The sequence below is a fragment of the Pseudopipra pipra genome, unplaced genomic scaffold (genome assembly GCF_036250125.1).
Source record: "Pseudopipra pipra isolate bDixPip1 unplaced genomic scaffold, bDixPip1.hap1 HAP1_SCAFFOLD_292, whole genome shotgun sequence".
Lineage (NCBI taxonomy): Eukaryota > Metazoa > Chordata > Aves > Passeriformes > Pipridae > Pseudopipra > Pseudopipra pipra.
Window position 1 is genome coordinate 28,638 of NW_026990771.1, and position 19,126 is coordinate 47,763.

Here is a 19,126-nt window from a genome sequence, read left to right on the forward strand (position 1 = left end):
GCCCCAGCTGTCCCTGAGCCCCAGCTTTGGCCTCGGCACTGAAACGCTGCCAGGACCTGTCCCTGCTGTGCAGGTCCGTGGGGCTGCAGGACACGGTGTCACACAGCACACACGGCCACTGGGTCCTGCCAGCTCCTCCAGCCTGTGCTTCCTGATTGCCGGGGATTTTAGGGGCCACCTGTCTCCAGGGACGGGCAGGGAAACAGAGATTTCCTGTGACTGGGAGCAACACAGGGCCTTGCCAAGGCAAGCAAATCGCCTGGGCTTCAGGTGCCCGTGTGCAATTCCATCTCCAGGCTCTCCCCCAGCAGCAGGTTCCTGTCCCCAGTTCCCGATCTCCCTCAGCTGAGCGGGCGGGGCGGGGCCGCAGGGCCAGGCGGGCTGGGATTGGGCGGCGGCGCTCGAGCGCTGATTGGGCAGCGCTGGCGGCCCGCGGTATAAAGGGCCGGCGGGGCGGGTGCGGTCGGTTGTGTGTGAGGGCTGAGGGCGCGGCCCCGCTGCTGCCCGGGCTGCGGAGGGGAGAGCGCCTTGGCCGCTGGGTTATGGACCGGGGGAGCCGGGGGGCGTTTAGGGGCGCCTTGTGCTGGGCAGCGGGGCCGGGTAAGGTCCTTCCCTGCCGGGTGACCCCGGGGGAGCCGTGGCAGGGCTGCGGGGCTGTTGCTCTCTGGGTGTCTCAGGGATTGCCTCGGAATCCCAAAGTCTTTCCCCGTGCAGGGTTACGAGGCAAAGACTGCTTTAACTTGGTTTCTTGGTGCTGCATTAATGCTTTTTGCTCGTTCTGTGTCAGTTTCCAGCCTGGCTCGTGGTTTCCCTGGTGCTGGGGAGTGGAGGCGAGTTGTGCTTCCTGCTGGGAGAGAGAAGGGCCTTGGGAAGCTGCTCCATGAGCCACAGCTGTGCCGAGCCCGGGAGTCTGTCCAGGTAAGAGCAGGGCTTATCCTGCCAGTGAGGAGCTGGGTTTGCTGTTGAAACATGCACATGCCTTTAAATGCAAGGACAGGCAGAAGCTGGGAGGGACCCTGAGCACATTTTAAAAGACCTTGACTGTGGGAGGAGTGTCCAGGAGAAATTATTCCTTTTTTTGCAGGGAGGCAGTTTGTGAGGACAGGGGGGTTGCTGTGCTCTCTAGCAAAAATACTCCCCTTGCTCTCTCAGCAGGATGTCGAGTGCCACCGTGTCCCTGAGGTTCCCCTTTCTGCTGTTGGGAGAGCACGAGGTGGATGGAGAGGATCCCCAGCCATCTGCAGGCAAAAGGGACTCGCACAACTGCGATTTTTCTCCAGGTCTCTTAAGGGGGACTTTCAGGGTACCATGGGTAATGTGCCAGCTCTCCTACTGGAGTTTTTGTCTTCTGCTATATTTGAGCATACAGAGTAAAACTAAAGTCAGGTGTGTTCTGGAGTATGTTACACTCATGCAAAGCTCCTTCCCTCTGTTTATTTTCTGTTCTGGAAAGCACAGTCTGGGGTTCCTGGGCACTTCCTATTAAATGATTCCATGAAAATAATTTTGTACTGAAAGGGGAAAGGAGCTGTCTGTGGGAGGTCAGATGTCACTGATAAAAGCTGTATGTTTTTTCACTCAGTAAGCTTTTAAAATATCTCACAGTGTGTAGGAATGCCTGGCTTCTAAAACTCACCGAGTCTTAGAAGTTTCTTTGAAGAGCTGTTTTCAGGCAGCAAAATTGGCCCTGCAGGAGGGACTCTGTGCCTGCTCTCCCGTGGCTCCAAGGGATCTCTGGCCCTTCACGCCGGCACCGAGATTTTCTCGGGAAGGGCCTCAGATCCCCGGACCAGTCTGGGACACAGGCAAGATCCCCCTGCCTTTAGAAATGAGGCCTTCTTGTGGCTTCCTCCCCGTACCCGTTGGTGGGTTCCAAAGAAGGCCTCTTGAAATGCCTTTTGGGCTGTCCATTGAGGCCTTGAGACCAAATTGGCCCCCTGGAGGGACAGTGCTGTTGGTGCCCCCCGGGTTGGGGCACCCCGAGGACTCCAGCGCGCACCGAAAGGATTATTCGGGGAGATCCTCGGGGTGCCCGGCCCTGGGGAGCTCAAAGCAAGGTCCCTGCAATGGATTCAGGCATTGCTGAGAGTATCCCAGGGGTACCTGTCCCTGTTAGACATGGAGCTCTCTAATGGACTGTAATTGGGTGATAAAAGTGGTGCTCCAAGTGCCAAAGAAGTGTGGGATTGGGATTAAGAAATGAGCAGTGATGGTCCAATTGGCTGTTTTCTCGGGACTGTAATGGTAAGAGCTGCAGGAGTGCCAGGTGTGTGTTTCAGTCCCCACCATTTGGTTTGCACATGTCCTGGTCAGACACAGGTCCAACTTCCTCAGTCCTTAACCCAACAGAAGGAGAATGAAGGACTGGCAGTGTTAAGGTGATTGGTGTGACAGGGGTTAAACTGGGAAAACATTGGGGAATTCCTGAGTTTCTCTCTTTGCCAAACTCACCCAAACCTGTGCTAGGAAGAGATGGACTGGAAAAGTTGAGGCAGAAATGAAATGGAAAACTGGGGCTATTGAAACTGTAATTGCTGAAACTAAATGTGTCCAAGCAGCAGCTCTTGTTGTGCAGGGAATAGCTCCTGTCAGCAGCAAGGTCCCGACTGAAGTGGCAGCTGCAGTTGTTCCTGTGGTGTGGGCCAGTGGAATTGCAGGAGAGTGGGAGAGGGCAGAACCTGTAGGTATTACCCCTGATGTGGGATCTCTCCTGGTAAGGCAAACCCAGTATCCTTTAAAATCAGAATGCCAGACTGGATTGGTTGCAGTAACAGCTAAATTTGCTCATCCTCGTTTGCTTGTAGGACGTGAATGCAAGAACCTGCCAAGAAAACCAATGGCCAAGATGATTGATTAGTGCAAGACCTGAGAGGACCCCTGTAAGTGTCAACCTCGAGTAGATTCCAGTATTGGATTGCAAAGATGGCCTTTGCTGCATCTGCTTGAGCAAGGAAAGCCAAGAAACCTTGTCTTTGGCAGGAGAAAATCTGGAAAGCAGGAAGGAAGAAAAGAAGCCCCCTGACTCCTCCTGAGCCCCAGACAGCCCATGAACTGCCTTGCTGGGAATGGTAGGACAGGCTGGACTCTGGATTGCTCCCTCTGGATGTGTGGAAAGACTGTTCTGCCAACTTTTCCAACAGCCTGTAAGCATTTGCTGCCTTGGCTAAATGGTGCAAGGGCAGCCTTTAAGCAGCTGAAGCATTCCCTGAGGAGAGCTCTGGGTCTGCCAGATGTGTCAGAACTGTTGGAAGCATCTTTGGTGGGGAGGGCAGACAAAGGACAAGGTGTGCAGTGACCCCCCTGAGAAGGGACTTTGAGTTAATGGCATCCCTGCAAGTGAACTGTGTGGGCTGTTCCCCCTGTAGGGCAGGTGATAATCTCAGCTACAGTGATGGGAAAAATGGTTAAAAGAGAGCCCAAAAAGCTGGAAATCCTCCAGGAGGCTCTTGGCAAACAGAGTTTGCTGAGTTCCCCCTGAAAGAAGGACAGTGATAGCTTTTGAGTGCTGGTAGATCCTTTTAATAGACAGCCTTGAGTGTGTCCTTGTTGCACCAGTAGGCCTTGCCAAAGTCCTAGTATTCCAGGAGATATGCCTATTGAAGTTTAAAATGATCTTCCTAATCCTTTGTTGTCTTGAGGCTCTCCCCTCAGGAACTCCAGGAACTCCTGGTGCCGCCTGGGCCGATGGATTGGACGCCCCAGCCCCTCCGTTCCTGCCCAGCCACTGGGTCCGTGTCCAGTGGTGGCACTGCCAGCCCTGCAGGTGAAGTGGGAAGGGCCTTTCCAGGTCTTGTGGATCCATTTATAGTAGCCAAAGTTGCAGAAAAAGGATGTTGGGTCTCTTCTTAGAGTTCAGAAAGCTCCTTTTGGTTGGTGAGCAGGACAAAGTGGATCCTTCAGAGTTCCCATCCGTGTTTGTGTCTCAGCCTGTGTTAGGATTCAGGGCTGTAGCTGTTGTTGTCACTGAGGAGTCAAACTCTGCTTTAAATCATGAGACACTGGCCTGATGGCCCAGTGTCAAGAATAAAGGGGGAATGATATCTGAGTGTTGAGATGTAACAAGAGCTGATCCTTTTTGCAGTGGGATGTAGCCTGGAAACAGCACAGAGCTGAGCCAAGGGATTGAAAGGGACCAAGCAAGGGAGGTGAAGGAAGAAGGGAAGTGAGGCAGCAGGCAAGCAGCAGCAAGTTGCTGTGTAAGCAGGTGAGTTGTGTTGAGGTTCCTCAGGCAGGCACTGAGGACTTTGAGGGCTCCAGACAGAGCAGACCTGGGAAGGCCCTCGGTGAAGCCCCTTGGAAACCTTGTAAGGGTCGGTGTGTATGGTAATAAGTGTTGGAGAATGTCCTGACTGTGGAACAGGAATGCAGGGAAGGAAAATGAACCCTCCTGTAATGCTGACCCCTCCCATCAGCTGCAGTAGAGATAGCTGTGTGTGCCCTTTGGGAGCTGATTGCCAGGGCACCCGTGGGGCTGGGATCATGGCAGGGTGTTGTAAGCAAGGAATGCCTGGCTTCTAAAACTTACCAACTGAGACTTAGAGGTTCCTTTGAAGAGCTGATTTCAGACAGGAAAATTGCCCCCCCAGGAGGTACTCTGTGCCTGCTCTCCCGTGGCTCCAAGGGATCTCTGGCCCTTCACGCCGGCACCGAGATTTTCTCGGGAAGGGCCTCAGATCCCCGGACCAGTCTGGGACACAGGCAAGATCCCCCTGCATTTTAGGACCAAATTGGCCCCCTGGAGGGACAGTGCTGTTGGTGCCCCCCGGGTTGGGGCACCCCGAGGACTCCAGCGCGCACCGAAAGGATTATTTGGGGAGATCCTCGGGGTGCCCGGCCCTGGGGAGCTCAAAGCAAGGTCCCTGCAATGGATTCAGGCATTGCTGAGAGTATCCCAGGGGTACCTGTCCCTGCTAGACATGGAGCTCTCTAATGGGCTGTAATTGGGTGATAAAAGTGGTGCTCCAAGTGCCAAAGCAGTGTGGGATTGGGATTAAGAAATGAGCAGTGATGGTCCAATTGGCTGTTTTCTCTTGAATATAAGGATAAGAGCTGCAGGAGTGCCAGGTGTGTGTTCCAGTCCCCAGCATTTGGTTTGCACATGTCCTGGTCAGACACAGGTCCAACTTCCTCAGTCCTTAACCCAACAGAAGGAGAATGAAGGACTGGCAGTGTTAAAGTGATTGGTGTGACAGGGGTTAAACTGGGAAAACATTGGGGAATTCCAGAGTTTGTCTGTTTGCCAAACTCACCCAAACCTGTGCTAGGAAGAGATGGAGTGGAAAAGTTGAGGCAGAAATGAAATGGAAAACTGGGGATATTGAAACTGTAATTGCTGAAACTAAATGTGTCCAAGCAGCAGCTCTTGTTGTGCAGGGAATAACTCCTGTCAGCAGCAAGGTCCCGACTGAAGTGGCAGCTGCAGTTGTTCCTGTGGTGTGGGCCAGTGGAATTGCAGGAGAGTGGAAGAGGGCAGAACCTGTAGGTATTACCCCTGATGTGGGATCTCTCCTGGTAAGGCAAAGCCAGTATCCTTTAAAATCAGAATGCCAGCTTGGATTGGTTGCAGTAACAGCTAAATTGGCTCATCCTGGTTTGCCTGTAGGATGTGAATGCAAGAACCTGCCAAGGAACCAATGACCAAGATGATTGATCAGTGCAGGATCTGAGAGAAGCACCTTGAATGACAACCTCGAGCAGTTTCCAGTATTGGATTGAAAAGATGGCCTTTGCTGCATCTCCTTGAGCAAGGAAAGCCAAGAAACCCATGATTTGGAAGGAGAAAACCTGGAAAGGAGGAAGGAAGAAAAGAAGCTCCCTGACTCCTCCTGAGCCCCAGACAGCCCATGAACTGCCTTGCTGGGAATGGTGGGACGGGGTGGACTCTGGATTGCTCCCTCTGGATGTGTGGTAAGACTGTTCTGCCAACTTTTCCAACAGCCTGTAAGCATTTGCTGCCTTGACTAGATGGTGCAAGGGCAGCCTTTAAGCAGCTGAAGCATTCCCTGAGGAGAGCTCTGGGTCTGCCAGATGTCTCAGAACTGTTGGAAGCATCTTTGGTGGGGAGGGCAAACAAAGGACAAGGTGTGCAGTGACCCCCTGAGAAGGGACTTTGAGTTAATGGCATCCCTGCAAGTGAACTTTGTGGGCTGTTCCCCCTGTAGGGCAGGTGATAGTCCGTGCTACAGTGATGGGAAAAATGGTTAAAAGAGAGCCCAAAAACCTGTAAATCCTCCTGGAGGCTCTTGGCCAACAGAGTTTCCTGAGTTCCCCCTGCAAGAAGGATAGTGATAGCTTTTGAGTGCTGGTAGATCCTTTGAATAGATAGCCTTGAGTGTGTCCTTGTTGCACCAGTAGGCCTTGTCAAACTCCCCATATTCCAGGAGATATGCATATTAAAATTTAAAATGATCTTCCTAATCCTTTGTTGTCTTGAGACTCTCCCCTGCAGGAACTCCAGGAACTCCTGGTGCCGCCTGGGCCGATGGATTGGACGCCCCAGCCCCTCCGTTCCTGCCCAGCCACTGGGTCCGTGTCCAGTGGTGGCACTGCCAGCCCTGCAGGTGAAGTGGGAAGGGCCTTTCTAGGTCTTGTGGGTCACATTTAGAGTAGCCAAAGTTGCAGAAAAAGGATGTTGGGTCTCTTCTTGAGTTCAGAAAGCTCCTTTGGATTGGTGAGCAGGACCAAGTGGATCCTTCAGAGTTCCCATCCGTGTTTGTGTCTCAGCCTGTGTTAGGATTCAGGGCTGTCAGTTGTTGTTGTCACTGAGGAGTCAAACTCTGCTTTAAATCATGAGACACTGGCCTAATGGCCAAGTGTCAAGAATAAAGGGGGAATGATATCTGAGTGTTGAGATGTAACAAGAGCTGATCCTTTTTGCAGTGGGATGTAGCCTGGAAAGTGCACAGAGCTGAGCCAAGGGATTGAAAGGGACCAAGCAAGGGAGGTGAAGAAAGAAGGAAGAAGGGAACTGAGGCATGAGCCAAGCAGCAGCAAGTTGCTGTGTAAGCAGGTGAGTTGTGTTGAGGTTCCTAAGGCAGGCACTGAGGACTTTGAGGGCTCCAGACAGAGCAGACCTGGGAAGGCCCTCGGTGAAGCCCTTTGGAAACCTTGTAAGGGTAGGTGTGTATGGTAATAAGTGTTGGAACATGTCCTGAGTAGGGATTAGGAATGCAGGGAAGGAAAATGAATCCTCCTGTAATGCTGCCATGTCAGCTGCAATGGAGATAGCTGTGTGTGCCCTTTGGGAGCTTATTGCCAGGACTCCTGGCGGGCTGGAATGATTTAAGAGCGTAGGAATAAAAGATTGCCTGGCTTCTGAAACTCATCAATTGAGTCTCAGAGGTTCTTGTATGAAATTTTAGGTAACACCTGAACTTTTGTGTGTACTTCTGAGTTCCGTTGGAAAGAGATTGTCCAGGGAAGAGGACTCTTGCTCAGTGCAAGAAGTTGCCCTTGATGAACTTCCCATCTGAGCTGATGCCCTTGGCAGGAGAAGTGCTCAGCAAGGAGGCTCTTTGCTCCTAGGCAGGAAGAAAGGTCAGTGCCCTTCCTCCCCAAGGCCCAGCCCAGCAGGGCTGGCAGGAGCTGCTGGTGTGGCTGCTCTTTGGGTTCTCAGCTGTGGCTGTGGGGTGGTGACATCGTGTTCCTGCCTGTGCTCCAGGGCAGCCAAAAGCCCAGCCCAGCCCCTGGGCCTTTCTGGGAGCCTGAGCTATTGTAGTACTGGGGATGGGGGTTTGGGTTTTTGTTTCCCTAAAAGTAGAACCGTTGGGGGGGATCTCTTATCTCACAGTTGTTGTTGTTTTGATATCTTAATTAATTACAACTTGAGAAGAAAAGCTTGTGTAACTTAGGAACTGACTTGCACTGGTTACACTGAAAGTGCCAAGGAGTTGTAGTGTCCACTGGATTGTTTGTATTGAAGCAGTTTGGTGTTTACAGAGGGATAATAACTCCTGTCAGCAGCAAGGTCCCGACTGAAGTGGCAGCTGCAGTTGTTCCTGTCGTGTGGGCCAGTGGAATTCCAAGAAAATGGACAAGGACAGAAGCTGTAAGAATTACCCCTAAGGCAGAGTCTCTCCTGGTAAGGCAAACCAAGTATCCTTTAAAATTAGGAAGCCAAGCTGGATTGGTTCTAGTAACAGCTAAACTTCCTAATCATGGTTTGATAGTAGAATGTGAATGGAAGGACCTGTAAAGAAAGGAAATGGGAAAGATGATGGATAGCTGGGAGCAGGGGCTGGCAGACAGTGGGATGGATGTTTGGTTGTGTTTGGGAATGAGCAGCTTGACCTGCCCAGGGTTGTCTGTGCTGGGGGTGGGTTTGGGTCCTGTGTGGCCACAGGTCTGTGCAGCAGCTGGAGCCTGGGCAGGTCTGGGGGCTGTGGTGTGCCAGGCTGCTGAGTTTGTTGTCCCTGTTTCCTTGGAGTGTCCCAGTGTCCCTGCTTGGCTGTTTGTTGCCCTGCAGGCAGAAGAGCCCAGGCCTGAGCTGGCTGAGTGTTGGTGTGAGCCAGAGTGGGTGTCCCTGCCCTCGGACCAGTCCCCAGAGCTGCCTTTGGCATCCCCTGCTGAAGGGTGGGAGCTGCCCAGAGCCAGCAGCATCCAGCTGGAGGATCCAGGAGGATGCAGCTCTGCTTTGCTGGGAGGTAAGAGGTGGGGTGCAGGAGCTGGCAGGGGTGTTTTGCAGGCAGAGGGAGGGCAGGAGCAGGAGAATTGCAGGTGCAGCAGCTGGGTCAGTGCTGGATGGAGTCGGGGCTGGGAAAGGGCCCTGAGTGTCAGGGCAGGGGAGAGCCCAGGGTGGCCCTGGGAGCCCTGGGGCTGTGAACAAGTGCAGTGGGCAAAGGAATGGGCACTGGAGAGCTGGGCAAACAGCTGGAGGAGTTGCAAGGAGAACCAGGAGACTGGAATGCAGGAGCAGCAGCTCCCTGAGTGTGTGTGTAGAACCAGGTGTACTGCAGCCCTGAGTGAGGTGGGAAATGAACCTCAGGAGGCTGGGAACGAGTCCCACACACTGGTTAAAGTGGGATGGACTCTTCCCAAGTGTCTGAAAAGCTTTTCTTCAGTATTGCTTTATCAATTGAAAACTGGAGTGATTGTTGAAGTGTTGGCACTTGTTTTCCTGTGTCTTTGGTGAGGTGTTGACTCAGTACCTTTCTTGGAGCTGCTGTTGGATGAAGAGGTGCCCCCAATTGACCTGTAAGGTCCTTGTTTTTCTTCCCTGCTTCTCCCAGCTTGTCCAGGAGATGGAATTCCAGTGCTACAGTCTGGGTGGGTCATGGTGCTCCCAAAAGGAGCCTTTGTGCCTTCAGGACAAGTTTTGGTGCCACTGGAGCTGCTGGGAGAAGCATAGGGTTGGCAGTGAGAGGCCTGGAATGATGTTGCTGTGGCACAGAAGAAATGAGCAGTGATGGTACAATTGACTATTTTGTCTTGAATGTAATGGTAAGAGCTCCAGGAGTGCCAGGTGTGTGTTCCAGTCCCCAGCATTTGATTTGCACTTGTCCTGGTCAGACACAGGTCCAACTTCCTCAGTCCTTAACCCAGTAGAGGGAGAATTAAGGACTGGCAGTGTTAAGGTGATTGGTGTGACAGGGGTTAAACTGGGAAAACATTGGGGAATTCCTGAGTTTGTCTGTTTGCCAAACTCACCCAAACCTGTGCTAGGAAGAGATGGAGTGGAAAAGTTGAGGCAGAAATGAAATGGAAAACTGGGGATATTGAAACTGTAATTGCTGAAACTAAATGTGTCCAAGCAGCAGCTCTTGTTGTGCAGGGAATAACTCCTGTCAGCAGCAAGGTCCCGACTGAAGTGGCAGCTGCAGTTGTTCCTGTGGTGTGGGCCAGTGGAACTGCAGGAGAGTGGAAGAGGGCAGAACCTGTAGGTGTTACCCCTGATGTGGGATCTCTCCTGGTAAGGCAAAGCCAGTATCCTTTAAAATCAGAATGCCAGCTTGGATTGGTTGCAGTAACAGCTAAATTGGCTCATCCTGGTTTGCTTGTAGGACGTGAATGCAAGAACCTGCCAAGAAAACCAATGGCCAAGATGATTGATGAGTGCAGGACCTGAGAGAACCCCTGTAAGTGTCAACCTCAAGTAGTTTCCAGTATTGGATTGAAAAGATGGCCTTTGCTGCTTCTGCTTGAGCAAGGAAAGCCCAGAAACCTTGGCATTTGAAGGAGAAAATATGGAAAGGGGAAAGAAAGAAGAGAAGCCACCTGACTACTCCCTTAGCCCCAGACAGCCCATGAACTGCCTTGCTGGGAATGGTGGGACAGGCTGGACTCTGGATTGCTCCCTCTGGATGTGTGGTAAGACTGTTCTGCCAACTTTTCCAACAGCCTGTAAGCATTTGCTGCCTTGACTAGATGGTGCAAGGGCAGCCTTTAAGCAGCTGAAGCATTCCCTGAGGAGAGCTCTGGGTCTGCCAGATGTCTCAGAACTGTTGGAAGCATCTTTGGTGGGGAGGGCAAACAAAGGCCAAGGTGTGCAGTGACCCCCCTGAGAAGAGACTTTGAGTTAATGGCATCCCTGCAAGTGAACTTTGTGGGCTGTTCCCCCTGTAGGGCAGGTGACAGTCCCAGCTACAGTGATGGGAAAAATGGTTAAAAGAGAGCCCAAAAACCTGTAAATCCTCCTGGAGGCTCTTGGCCAACAGAGTTTCTTGAGTTCCCCCTGCAAGAAGGACAGTGATAGCTTTTGAGTGCTGGTAGATCCTTTGAATAGATAGCCTTGAGTGTGTCCTTGTTGCACCAGTAGGCCTTGTCAAAGTCCCCATATTGCAGGAGATGTGCCTATTAAAGTTAAAAATGATCCTTTTCCTAATCCTTTGTTGTCCTGAGGCTCTCCCCTCAGGAACTCCAGGAACTCCTGGTGCCGCCTGGGCCGATGGATTGGACGCCCCAGCCCCTCCGTTCCTGCCCAGCCCCTGGGTCCGTGTCCAGTGGTGGCACTGCCAGCCCTGCAGGTGAAGTGGGAAGGGCCTTTCCAGGTCTTGTGGGTCACATTTCTAGCAGCTGAAGTTGCAGAAAAAGGACCTGGGGTCTGTTATTGTTGAGTTCAGAAAGCCCCTTTTGGTTGGTGAGCAGGACAAAGTGGATCCTTCAGAGTTCCCATCCGTGTTTGTGTCTCAGCCTGTGTTAGGATTCAGGGCTGTAGCTGTTGTTGTCACTGAGGAGTCAAACTCTGCTTTAAATAATGAGACACTGGCCTGATGGCCCAGTGTCAAGAATAAAGGGGGAATGATATCTGAGTGTTGAGATGTAACAAGAGCTGATCCTTTTTGCAGTGGGATGTAGCCTGGAAACTGCCCAGAGCTGAGCCAAGGGATTGAAAGGGACCAAGCAAGGGAGGTGAAGAAAGAAGGAAAGTGAAGCAGCAGCCAAGCAGCAGCAAGTTGCTGTGTAAGCAGGTGAGTTGTGTTGAGGTTCCTAAGGCAGGCACTGAGGACTTTGAGGGCTCCAGACAGAGCAGACCTGGGAAGACCTCAGTGAAGCCCCTTGGAAACCTTCTAAGGGTAGGTGTGTATGGTAATGAGTGTTGGAGAACGTCCTGACTGTGGAACAGGAATGCAGGGAAGGAAAATGAACCCTCCTGTAATGCTGACCCCTCCCATCAGCTGCAGTAGAGATAGCTGTGTGTGCCCTTTGGGAGCTGATTGCCAGGGCACCCGTGGGGCTGGGATCATGGCAGGGTGTTGTAAGCAAGGAATGCCTGGCTTCTAAAACTCACCAACTGAGACTTAGAGGTTCCTTAGAAGAGCTGAGTTCAGGCAGCAGAATTGCCCCCCCAGGAGGGACTCTGTGCCTGCTCTCCCGTGGCTCCAAGGGATCTCTGGCCCTTCACGCCGGCACCGAGATTTTCTCGGGAAGGGCCTCAGATCCCCGGACCAGTCTGGGACACAGGCAAGATCCCCCTGCCTTTAGAAATGAGGCCTTCTTGTGGCTTCCTGCCCGTACCCGCTGGTGGGTTCCAAAGAAGGCCTCTTGAAATGCCTTTTGGGCTGTCCATTGAGGCCTTGAGACCAAATTGGCCCCCTGGAGGGACAGTGCTGTTGGTGCCCCCCGGGTTGGGGCACCCCGAGGACTCCAGCGCGCACCGAAAGGATTATTCGGGGAGATCCTCGGGGTGCCCGGCCCTGGGGAGCTCAAAGCAAGGTCCCTGCAATGGATTCAGGCATTGCTGAGAGTATCCCAGGGGTACCTGTCCCTGCTAGACATGGAGCTCTCTAATGGACTGTAATTGGGTTCTAAAAGTGGTGCTCCAAGTGCCAAAGCAGTGTGGGATTGGGATTAATAAATGAGCAGTGATGGTCCAATTGGCTGTTTTCTCTGGAATGTAATGGTAAGAGCTGCAGGAGTGCCAGGTGTGTGTTCCAGTCCCCACCATTTGGTTTGCACATGTCCTGGTCAGACACAGGTCCAACTTCCTCAGTCCTTAACCCAATAGAGGGAGAATGAAGGACTGGCAGTGTTAAGGTGATTGGTGTGACAGGGGTTAAACTGGGAAAACATTGGGGAATTCTTCGGTTGGTCTATTTGCCAAACTCACCCAAACCTGTGCTAGGAAGAGATGGACTGGAAAAGTTGAGGCAGAAATGAAATGGAAAACTGGGGCTATTGAAACTGTAATTGCTGAAACTAAATGTGTCCAAGCAGCAGCTCTTGTTGTGCAGGGAATAACTCCTGTCAGCAGCAAGGTCCTGACTGAAGTGGCAGCTGCAGTTGTTCCTGTTGTGTGGGCTAGTGGAATTGCAGGAGAGTGGAAGAGGGCAGAACCTGTAGGTGTTACCCCTAATGTGGGATCTCTCCTGGTAAGGCAAACCCAGTATCCTTTAAAATCAGAATGCCAGCTTGGATTGGTTGCAGTAACAGCTAAATTGACTCATCCTGGTTTGCTTGTAGGACGTGAATGCAAGAACCTGCCAAGAAAACCAATGTCCAAGATGATTGATCAGTGCAGGACCTGAGAGAACCCCCTTCAATGACAACCTGAAGCAGTTTCCAGTATTGGATTGAAAAGATGGCCTTTGCTGCATCTACTTGAGCAAGGAAAGCCAAGAAACCTTTGCTTTGGCAGGAGAAAATCTGGAAAGCAGGAAGGAAGAAAAGAAGCCCCCTGACTCCTCCCTGAGCCCCAGACAGCCCATGAACTGCCTTGCTGGGAATGGTGGGACAGGCTGGACTCTGGATTGCTCCCTCTGGATGTGTGGTAAGACTGTTCTGCCAACTTCTCAAACAGCCTGTAAGCATTTGCTGCCTTGGCTAAATGGTGCAAGGGCAGCCTTTAAGCAGCTAAAGCTTAAAGCTCTCCCTGAGGAGAGCTCTGGGTCTGCCAGATGTCTCAGAACTGTTGGAAGCATCTTTGGTGGGGAGGGCAAACAAAGGACAAGGTGTGCAGTGACCCCCCCTGAGAAGGGACTTTGAGTTAATGGCATCCCTGCAAGTGAACTTTGTGGGCTGTTCCCCCTGTAGGGCAGGTGACAGTCCCAGCTACAGTGATGGGAAAAATGGTTAAAAGGGAGCCCCAAAAGCTGGAAATCCTCCTGGAGGCTCTTGGCCAACAGAGTTTGCTGAGTTCCCCCTGCAAGAAGGACAGTGATAGCTTTTGAGTGCTGGTAGATCCTTTGAATAGATAGCCTTGAGTGTGTCCTTGTTGCACCAGTAGGCTTTGTCCAACTCCCCATCTTCCAGGAGATACACATATTAAAGTTAAAAATGATCCTTTTCCTAATCCTTTGTTGTCTTGAGGCTCTCCCCTGCAGGAACTCCAGGAACTCCTGGTGCCGCCTGGGCCAATGGATTGGACGCCCCAGCCCCTCCGTTCCTGCCCAGCCACTGGGTCCGTGTCCAGTAGTGGCACTGCCAGCCCTGCAGGTGAAGTGGGAAGGGCCTTTCCAGGTCTTGTGGGTCACATTGATAGCAGCTGAAGTTGCAGAAAAAGGACCTGGGGTCTGTTATTGTTGAGTTCAGAAAGCTCCTTTTGATTGGTGAGCAGAACAAAGTGGATCCTTAGGGTAACTTATAAAGTGGGAATGATATGTGCATCTTGAGATGTAACAAGAGCTGATCCTTTTTGCAGTGGGATGAAGACTGGAAACTGCACAGAGCTGAGCCAAGGGATTGAAAGGGACCAACCAAGGGAGGTGAAGAAAGAAGGAAGAAGGGAAGTGAGGCATGAGCCAAGCAGCAGCAAGTTGCTGTGTAAGCAGGTGAGTTGTGTTGAGGTTCCTAAGGCAGGCACTGAGGACTTTGAGGGCTCCAGACAGAGCAGACCTGGGAAGGCCCTCGGTGAAGCCCTTTGGAAACCTTGTAAGGGTAGGTGTGTATGGTAATGAGTGTTGGAAAATGTCCTGTATGTGGAACAGGAATGCAGGGAAGGAAAATGAATCCTCCTGTAATGCTGACCCCTCCCATCAGCTGCAGTGGATACACCTCCGTGTGCCCTTTGGGATCTGATTGCCAGGGCACCCGTGGGGCTGGGATCATGGCAGGTGTTGTAAGCAAGGAATGCCTGGCTTCTAAAACTCACCAGCTGAGTCTTAGAGGCTTCTTTGAAGAGCTGAGTTGAGGCAGCAGAATTGGCCCCCCAGGAGGGACTCTGTGCCTGCTCTCCCGTGGCTCCAAGGGATCTCTGGCCCTTCACGCCGGCACCGAGATTTTCTCGGGAAGGGCCTCAGATCCCCGGACCAGTCTGGGACACAGGCAAGATCCCCCTGCATTTTAGGACCAAATTGGGCCCCCTGGAGGGACAGTGCTGTTGGTGCCCCCCGGGTTGGGGCACCCCGAGGACTCCAGTGCGCACCGAAAGGATTATTCGGGGAGATCCTCGGGGTGCCCGGCCCTGGGGAGCTCAAAGCAAGGTCCCTGCCATGGATTCAGGCATTGCTGAGAGTAGACTGGACTGGGCAGAGAGGGAGCAGTTTGTCCTGTGGAGTTGGGATGGGTTTGTTCAGGATGCCTTGGGAGGCAGGGCTGGAGAGGCCCCTCTGTTGGCTGTAGTGGTGGAAGGTTGTAGCAGCAGGGATGGAGCCTTCGACCTCCTGCTCCCCCCGTGAGCCCCGACGGGACCGTGCCCTTGGCAATGGAGGGCCCCCCATTGCTGAGTCAGCGGTTCCGGGGCCAGGAGGGATGGGATCAGGATGCCGAGCTCCACCCAGGGCCAGGGCTGCCAATGTTCAACCATGGAGAGAACTGAAAGCAGAGTGAGATGGAGGCCAAGCTGCAGCACAAGGATGGGCGAGAAAAGACCTTGGTCCTCAGGTGGAGCTTTGAATTCCCTGGAAAAATGGATCCTGTCAGATGGTTCAGGCCCTTGTGGGTGCTGGAGCAGAGGCCTCTGTAATTTATGGTCACCCTAAAAAGTTGCAAGGACAGCAAGTTCTGAGTGCAGGATGAGGTGGGAAACAAAGTGAAGTGGTCCAGAGAAAAGCTGAGCTTAAAATTGGTCCTGTGCCAGAGCAGCCTCGTGCAGAGCTTGTTGCTGTCCCTGAGTGTCCCATTGCAGTGGATATTCCCAAGGGTGCCTTGTGCTGGGGAACACTGGGGGCAGTTCCCTTTCCCTGGGCAGGGCAGGCAGGGCACGTTTCCCCCCTCGAGGGTGGCTCCACAGTCCCACCCTGTGCCCTGGGAGCGTGGCAGAACACCTGGACCCACTGTCCTTGTCAGAGAGGGGACAAGGGATGGTTGGATGGGTGAGGGAATGGTTCAGGGAGTACAAGCATCATTAGAGTGAGTAGTGCAGCACGTGGAAAGGAAGGGGGGAGTTAATCCAGACAAAATTCAAGCACCTGCCCAACCTGTGATATTTTTAGGAACTCAGAGGCGTTGTGGTCCCCAGGAAGTTTTGCCCAGGACTAGGCAGGAGACTTCAGGCTTGGTCACCCCCAGAGCAAGGTGGAAGCCCAGCAGTTTATTGGTTGGTTTGGCTTTTGGTGACAACAAGGTCCTCCTTTGGGACCAGTCCTTGGCCTGGGCCATAAAGTCTAAGGGCAGAAGTGTGAGTTTGAGTGGGAAATGAGCAGCAGGGAGGGTTGGAAACAGCTCAGGGAGCAATTCAACAGGCTCTGGATCTGTGGCCAATACAAGCCAGAGAGGGGGAACTGAAGGTTCCTGCCAGTGCTAATGATGCCAATTGGAGCCTCTGGCAGAAGTAGGGTCGTGTAAGGGGGGTACTTTTGAATTAGATGATCAATGGAGCATAGAGGCGTGAGAAAGAAATCCTATTAGGATGTGAAACCAGCTGGAGTGTGGTACAATGTAACTTGATGGCACAAGCTAATTGTAAGGTCCATTGTGCTTTTCAGCAAGTCAGCCTGATATCCCCTGTTATCAGAGCTGAGTTCTTCCTTGGTTCTGCTACATCTTGCAAGGTAGGTACATCTACCCTTGAAACACCATGGGAGAGGTCATCCCTAGGGGTGAGAAAGATGATGGTGAGAGGAAGATGATGTGGGCAGGGGTGGCTGGCCCCTTGCCCTACAAGTAGGGCAGGCCCAGACTGTTGCCACCAGGCAATGATCAGGCGGGGTTTGGCTGCCATTCAGGCCTCCCCTTACACTGCGTCCTGGCCCTACGTGGTGTAATGTGGAGCTGATCAAATGGGCTGTCAGGACTGCTGAGCTGAGCGATCCTCATCCTGCCACCGAGCCTGTGTTGCTCCGCGGGGACGCCCGCTAAGGGATGGGCACCGACCAGCTGCTGCAGATCCTGACAGCCCTGCCTGGCTGGGGGGGTGGGCACAGGTTAGTGATAGGAAGCAATTGGGGGAAAAAAGGCTTTAAATATCCTTTAGTGTTCCTTTAATACTCTTTATTTAGTATTCATAATATTTTCCCTTTAATTTCCCCTTTTACTAACCAAATTTTGTGTTAATAGTTATCCATAATATTGTGTTAAGATGCTTTTTGGTACCCCTTTAACTCCCTTTTCACTAGTTAATATTATACTGTATTGAATGCTGTTCTTAGTATTTGTTTTAATGCCACACAATAAGGCAGTTCATTTGTATCCTTTTTTAACTTTTGATTCTCTTTGCTAAGTTAATTATTATTATTATTATTCTTACTGCAATAAAGATATTTTGTGTGTTGGAATGTTTGTGGCACTTGTCTTTAATCTGGGCATGTATCCTAATGAACTGTTACAGGTAGGAAGGAAGTGCCCTTAGGACTTGGGAATAGGAAGTTACTGGAAGCCAACCCAAGATAGACCCTGTTGGAGAAGCAGCTCTGAGTATGTTCTTGGGCTTTAGAGGGAACTTAAGAAACGATAAGAGGGCCTGAAATCCCCATAGGGCCTTGGGTAAAAAGCTCCTCCAGGATGCCCAGGCCAGGCCCTGCTCAGGAAGGCAGCCCCATGGAATGGAGATGGTGGATCCAAGCCAGAGCCAGAGCAGGGGTCGGGGCAGGAGCGAGGCCTCGGGAGGGAGTTGCCCCCGGCCCTGTGGTTGAAGCAACAAGTGTAGATCCCCTGGACAGTGAGCACAAATCACTGGGAAATGGGGAAAAGCCCCAGAGCAAGTGCTGGGAGCAGAGAGGGAGCATGTATGGCTCACTGCTGGGTCAGCCACATCTGTCAGTGGGAAGCACTTTTGGAAAGCAGGAGCTTATAACCCGTGCCAGAGGGAGTTTGAAGTCACGAAGGGGGGAGGCAAAAGTAGTCCATGTGCTGAGTGAGACACTGTACCTGTGGGAACTAGGGCAGTGTCAGGTTTGTAGGGATTTGGGGTCAGTTGGCAGTGGTTTGGCTACTTGGCTCCCAAGTGACACCCTCACGGAATTAGTGATTAAATGCAGACAAGGAAAATGGGAATATGTTCCTTTGAATAAATGTTAGTGGAGGGAATGATATTGCCATGTTGTAGCTTGCTATCTTACAGAAACTGTGGATCCTGGCCATCCTCACAGCCCTTGTGGTCCCTCTGGGCGATGCTGTTGGCCCGGGCAGTTCCCTGGAAAAGGTGCCTGGGTCGGGTGCCTTGGTTTGATTTGGATGGAGATGGAAAAGCAGCTCCAAACCAGGACCCCAGGACAAGGTGACGTGGGAAGCAAGTGGCCCTTGCCCAGGGGTCAGTGTCCCTTTGTGCCCGGGGGGACTCTCTGGCAGGGCCGGGGTCTGTCGGGCTCATTGTGCGGGCGGCTGTTGGTGCCCTCAGTGGGATTGGATGGATGTGATTCCAGGGGCTGGGAGCACTGTTGCCATGCAGTGCTGTAGTTTCCCTTACGGTGCTGGGTCCGGGGGGTCTCCCTGGCATCGTTGTCCCCCTGTGTGAGAGGTGCCAGTCCCAGCCCCAGTGTCACAGCAGCAGGGCCGTCCCCTGGGCTCTGCCTGCTGGGCTGTTCTGGGAAGTGCTGCCAAAAGAGCAAAGGGATCAGCTGGGGCAGGGGATGGCACAGTTTGGCACCATCCTCCCAAGGCGAATATCGGTCCAACTGTTGGGTACCTGCTGCCTGTGTCCTGCAGCCCAACATCATCAGGATAACAGAATTCCTTTCCCCACTCTGATTCCAGTGCTCCCATCTTGCCCCCGGCAGTGAGGCTGGGGGGACACAGGACTGAGAGGAACAGGAGCTGGTATTGGATTTGTAGACAGTGGAGACATGGAATTGTTTGGTAACCAATGGCAAAGAGCTGGGGCAGGTGTGTCCCGAGTGCTGAATTTAGGAGCACAAGGGATGCCCACTGTATTTACCCCCCACCCTTCACTCCAGAATGGGATGGGGAGTTTGGGCAGCTCTCTAATGGTTCCCCAAGATGTAATTGTTGTGCACAGGGGAACACCAGTAACTTATGAACTGGGCTCAGTGCACATGCCATGGTGTGTATGTTGTAATACAAAGAAATGAGGCACAGAAGGACTTAATGAGTACCAATGAACTGATCTGGAGGGCTGTATTCACATCCTGGATTGCAAAAATTAACTGGATTTTGTCTCCTGAATTTCTGCAGTGCACCAATTGATATCATGCTGGAAAAATAACACACTTCAATGTAAGTAAACCAGGGGTTTCTTTGGATGTAAGTGCAAATTATTGCCTTACAACTTTGAAATAAGACTTGACTTGATCACCAAATGCAAACAGTAATTATAGGGGTCAATTAATGATTTTGGGCATCAGGTAGAACAAGTCCC

At 52.2% G+C, this 19,126-nt stretch overlaps 1 long non-coding RNA gene across 2 annotated transcripts; it reads left to right on the forward strand.

The window, feature by feature from the left end:
• The first annotated feature begins 464 nt into the window (after positions 1-464).
• On the forward strand, positions 465-10,071 carry LOC135408290 (uncharacterized). 2 transcript variants are annotated; one of them, XR_010427467.1, is made up of 14 exons: positions 465-539; positions 795-918; positions 1,153-1,312; positions 2,980-3,118; positions 3,661-3,763; positions 4,082-4,204; positions 5,603-5,907; positions 6,449-6,560; positions 6,880-7,009; positions 7,444-7,536; positions 7,939-8,080; positions 8,465-8,642; positions 9,228-9,438; positions 9,999-10,071. It is a non-coding gene; the product is annotated as an uncharacterized LOC135408290 (long non-coding RNA). The 2 variants fall into 2 exon arrangements; XR_010427468.1 differs by lacking the exons at positions 465-539; positions 795-918; positions 1,153-1,312; ... (2 more) ...; positions 4,082-4,204; positions 7,444-7,536 and adding an exon at positions 5,255-5,482 and having other exon boundaries at positions 9,999-10,068.
• Positions 10,072-19,126: the final 9,055 nt, after the last annotated feature.